Source organism: Schistocerca nitens, chromosome 6, assembly GCF_023898315.1.
Source record: "Schistocerca nitens isolate TAMUIC-IGC-003100 chromosome 6, iqSchNite1.1, whole genome shotgun sequence".
NCBI lineage: Eukaryota > Metazoa > Arthropoda > Insecta > Orthoptera > Acrididae > Schistocerca > Schistocerca nitens.
Genome location: NC_064619.1, coordinates 742,350,790 through 742,356,789, shown reverse-complemented (window position 1 = coordinate 742,356,789; position 6,000 = coordinate 742,350,790).

Genomic DNA, 6,000 nt, shown 5'->3' with positions numbered 1-6,000 from the left:
CATCCTACATTCAAGACGTCTTGGAGCTGTGTAAAATAGTGGTTTCAAGAATGAAGGAGGAAGATAAGGTTGCACATCTCATGAAGGGTGTTGCTGAGGACAAGTATCAAGCCCTGCTCCTGAAGGAGGTTTCGACAGCAGACGACTTCACAAAATGGTGCCAGTATATAGAGACAATGCATCAAAAAAGAATTACAATCCAGAAGTTTGAACAGCTTCCAAACGTCTTATCGATGTCTGTAATGGAGGAAGAAACTGATTTCATAAGTGGTCTTCGTCAGATAGTGAGAGAGGAAGTTCAGAAGGCACTTGGATTGCACGGCGAGCAAAACACCGACACGCTTCAAGAGAGACATTGAACCCAATCTCTCGTCCTTCATTTCCCTTTAAAACGGTGAAAATGTCGAGACCCAGGCGGAGTTATGTTCCTACAATGTCGCATGAGGAATCTGTTTGGGCACCAAGGAAGACTGACGTCTCGAGCAGCCAGGATAATCAACCAGTATGTTTCCTCTGCGGACGACCGGGCATGTGGTGCGCTATTGTTGAGAAAGGCGGCGGATATTTGATGACGCCCGCGCCAGAAGACAGCAGACCGACTTTAGTCGACGCCAACTCTGGGACGACGAAGATGAACAAGAAGATGTGGTTGCAGGACGCCGCAAGCTAGCCGCTGGAGAGGACGCTCCCCAACACGCCGATCAAGGTCTCCATCGCCATTTAGCAGCTCCAGCCGTCACCTAGCAGCGGAAACCTGAAAAAATGGCCACCTTCCTTGGAGGTGAGGCCGCCGAAGAGAAAAATCCTCCGCCGTCGATCACTACAAAAGTGATAGGAAACTACGTCGATGTCCTCATGGATGGCCGACCAGCACAAGCTCTTGTGGACTCGGGAGCATCATATTCAGTCATTTCTAACAAGTACCGTCGCCACTTGCAAAAAACCATACTCGTCTACAGCAAAACATCTCTAATGGGAAATATGTAAAACTTATAGGAAGATGTACCATTCGTGTGAGTATAAGTGGCCATACACAGCCCTTAGAATTCATCGTCCTACAAAAGTGTAGTCACGACGCCATTCCCGGATGGGACTTTTTGAAAGCTTCTCAGGCAATTATAGATTGTGGTCGCTCGAAGATTATGCTAGACGACACGAGATATTGTGGAGAGGAAGGTGCACATCCGAGTGTGCGGAGAATATGTGTGCTGGATGAAGTGATCATTCCTGCAGTCAGCACTAGACAGGTAAATGTCACGGATCATGCCATGCATCAACCCATGGATCTTGTAGTGGAATGTAAGTGAAGCATACCACTGATGAATAATTTGGTCATCCCAGCCTCTGCCGTCTCGTTTAAGAACGGAGTCGACGAACTGTGGGTAGTTAACTGTCGCCGAGAACGGCAGATCCTTCCAAGACGCATGTGCGCTTGCAAACGCTGAGCCGTTAATTGAAAAACAGCTGAGCGTCATAGAAACCTCACACGCCGAGTCTGTGGGCGAAATTGGTGCTCCCACTACGAGACAAGATCTTCTAATTCGACTATCACCAAATCCCACTAAGGAACAACAGAAAAAGCTACTTCCCATTCTTCAAGAGCTCTCTGAATGCTTCAATCCACAGGTGAGGAGCAAATTAGACAAATCGATGGTGAAGCACCGGATTAGCACTGGAGACCATCAAGCCACAGAGCATACCTGTGTCAGCAACGGAACGTCGAATAATTCGCGATGACGTAGAGAAAATAACATCATTCAGCTTTTGCAGAGCCCATGGTCGTCACCAATGGTCCTTGTCAGGAAGAAGGATGGCAGTTGGGGCTTTTGTGTTATTACAGGAAGCTTAATAAGATAACTGAAAAGGACGTTTGCCCTCTTCCACGAATTGACGATACCTTAGATTGTCTGAAGGGGGCTAAGTTTTTCTCAACCATGAACATGTACTCGGGATACTGGCAAATCGAAGTAGAAATGCTGATCGTGAGAAAGCTGCTTTCATCAGCCCTGAGGGCCTGCATGAGTTTATGGTAATGCCGTTTGGTATGTGTAATGCACCAGCAACATTCGAACGGATGATGGATAATCTTCTAAGTCACCTGAAGTGGACGATATGTCTTTGTTATTTAGATGACGGTATGGTGTTCTCAGAGACATTTGATGAACATGTAAAATGACTGAGGGCCGTTCTTAAGTGTCTCCAATAAGGCGGACTGAAACGTGATCCAAGGAAGTGTCTATTTGGAGCAAAATAAATCAAAATACTTGGACACCTTGTGTCAAACGAAGGTGTGCGGCCAGACCCAGAAAAGGTGAGATCTGTAACGGAATTTCCTATTCCTAAACTATTAGAGATGTGAGAACCTTCCTCGGCTTATGTTCTTATTACAGTCATTTTATCAAAGACTTTTGTATCAAAGCCAGGCCACTCCATGAGTAGTTAAAGGCTGATGCTAAATTTAACAGGGGTGGTGCTCAACAAGATTCTTTCGATGTGCTGCGAAAAGCTGTGACGACTGACACTGTACTTGGTCTATATGATGAGAGAGCACCTACAGAACTACACACAGATGCCAGTGGGTATGGGCTCGGAGCTGTTCTGGTGCAAATTTCTGACGGAAAAGAGAAGGCTACAGCCTATGCTTCTAGGACACTTACAAAAGTCGAGAGAAAGTACTCAACTACAGAAAGAGAATGCCTTGCTGAGATTTGGACCATGTGAAAATTTCGACAGTATCTATATGGAAGGCCATTCACAGTTGTTACAGACCATCATTCACTTTGTTGGTTGACAGGTTTTAAGCATCCAACAGGACGACTCGCCAGGTGGACAATACGTCTTCAAGAGTATGATATTGCCATAGTGTACAAAAGTGGAAGAAAACACCAAGATACAGACTGTGTCTCAAGAAACCCAGTGCAAGATCATCGGTTTACGTTACCGCTGTTGGTGAATGACGCTTCGTCGATAAATAGAACGCGTGCAAAAAATCTGTCATCGTCCGGTAATTTCTTTTGTGCCCAGTGGCAGAACTGTACACGACGTTCAAAGTCGTCGCCATGCAATTCCTGGTGCATAGAAATACGGTACGGGTGCAATCGATGTTGATGTAGCATTCTCAACACCGACGTTTTTGAGATTCCCGATTCTCGCGCAATTTGTCTGCTACTGAGAATTAGCCGTGACAGCACCTAAAACACCTACTTGGACATCATCATTTGTTGCAGGTCGTGGTTGACGTTTCACATGTGGCTGAACACTTCCTGTTTCCTTAAATAACGTAACTATCCGGTGAACGGTCCGGCCACTTGGATGATGTCGTCCAGGATACCAAGCAGCATACATAGCACACGCCCGTTGAGCATTTTGATGACAATAGCCATACATCAATACGATGTCGACCTTTTCCGCAATTGGTAAACGGTCCAGTTTAACACGGGTAATGTATCACGAAGCAAATACCGTCCACACTGGCGGAATGTTACGTGATACCACTTACTTATATGTTTGTGACTATTACAGTGCCATCTATCACAAAGAGAAAAAAGTGGTCCAACTAAAATATTCATATTTCTTCACGTACTACACGACTATGTAATAAAACATGGGGGTTCCTGATTTAAAAAAAAAACACAGTTGATATCCGTTTGACCTATGGGTGCGCCATCTAGGGGGCTAACCATAGCGCCTTCTGGTTTCCCCCTTCAAGCTAGACGAGTTTCGTTCTTTGTAGTTTTTTCGTTTGATGCTTATTTCGTGAGATATTTGGCCCGGTCACTATCAATGGATCAACCTGTATATACTTTACGTGTTCCGGTCGGAGGCAGTTCGCTCCGCGCTTTTGTATGAAGGGAGTGTTGAATAAACCTTCGTTAAGTGAAGTTAGTGTTCGTCGTTCATCTGATTACACCTTATTCTACGTGACAATATTGTCTGTCACCGGCAGGCATTAATGACAAATCTGCATGTTTCGCTCGCTGACCATCAACCTTAGAAAAGAGAAAGGGTTGGTGTTGTTTTGGGGAAGGAGACCAGACAGCGAGGTCATCGGTCTCATCGCATTAGGGAAGGACGGGAAGGAAGTTGGCCGTGCCCTTTCAAAAGAACCATCCCGGCATTTGCCTGGAGTGATTTAGGGAAATCACGGAAAACCTAAATCAGGATGGCCGGACGCGGGATTGAACCTTCGTCCTCCCGAAAGCGAGTCCAGTGTCTAACCACTGCGCCACCTCGCTCGGTAAAAGTGAAAGGGTTCAGTGAGGATGTGTATAACAACACCATCATTTGACTTGCATTTTCTCAGGCAAACACATATGTAGATACATAGGGATTCTGCATCTCAAACTTACCACCGTCCTGAGGGGTCACAGGGGGTTTAATGCCACCGTGTTCATAACACTTAGTCATACCTTTCGTATTTTTTCAGTTGCTTATAGTTTCTCTCGCAATCCAGAAGCGACCACATAAAGCAGTACTGTTCGTTATTTCGGACATTAAAAATGGCATTTTTATCAGCAATATCCTTCGGAAGGTAGACATGCGTGGAGCCTGCACTTACGTGAACGGCCAAATACAGATCTTTATTGAGAACTTTACCCGAATCTCTTTGTTGGAAACCGGAATGCTAATACTGTATAGGTCTCGGGGATGCGTTACCTCGCCCTATTACCTCGCCTATGTATGACAGTACCCTTCGACACAACTCATTACTTGGGAGAGTAAACTCGCAGCATATCGTAGTGAGCCACTTAATGGTAGAATACTGCGGATCCGTTAAGATATTGGAGTTCCCTTTCTAGAACAGGCAGACTTGCATTCACGAAAAAAAACTCGGTATTGATACCCGAACATGTTACTGATGCGAGTAAGCAAGATCATGTCTCCAAGAGCACCTCAGATCACTGAAAATGGCAATTCTTTGTGACATACCTGAACATCCCCATCCCCACTGTCAGAACAGGCTGAGTGGCTGCTGCTGGCTGACAGATGATCCTACTAACACTATGAAGACCCCATCCCAAGGGCCCACGTGTCAGCGACGCTCACGACGGCCCATCCGTCGTCGCACGTGTAGGGAGAGGTGAAGCTGCCACTGACAGAGGTGGCCAAGACACTGACGTGGGTGGGGTCGCTGACGACGCTCTGGATGCCAGCACTGCTGTTCACAGTGGTGACCACGCAGGTGTTGACAGCGCTGAAGGCGAGGATGCCAGCTCCAAGTCATCAAGCAATTCTCAAACAACACAAAGCAACATACTGTAAGCATTGGGAAACAAAAATACACACACACACACAAACATACCATCAGTGTCACTATAAGGCAGTAATCTTACAGGGGTTCGTTAGTGGACTTTGATGATGTGGCCAGCATCTGACTTAACTGGATAATATTCATCCACCACCCTTCAGATGCTCAGAACATAAACCGATTCTGAAACAGCAAGAAAGACAATGACAAAGTAAGATATCTACAAAAGTAAGATATCTACACCAACAACAAAAAAAGAAACTGAAACACAAACACACACACAACAGACACCCACCCACCCACCCACCCTCCACCCCCACACCCGCACACACACACACACACACACACGCACACACACACACACACACACACACACACACACACACACACACACATACACATTTGTGACCACCACACAGCACCACATGCGCCAGACTGCTGGCAACCATTTGAGTCATGAGCTGGGAGGCGCCAATTATCTGTGGAGGAATGCATGACACTGTACATTAGCCTCCTTTGAAATTTGGTATCAGATTCACTGTCTGTTTTGTTTCCAACATACACCTTCCACCCCAGCTCAGTGGAAGCAACTGCTGTAGATGCTCACCCTGCTGTGCAGATATTGACTGATTTAGTTCACAATGCCACCAGGAGAGGACGATGAGGGAAGAAATCTCTCCATCCCTCCTCCCTCCAATACCCTCCTCCCCTCCCCCTCGCCCCTCCAGTTATTTCCTGTTGGACAAACTATC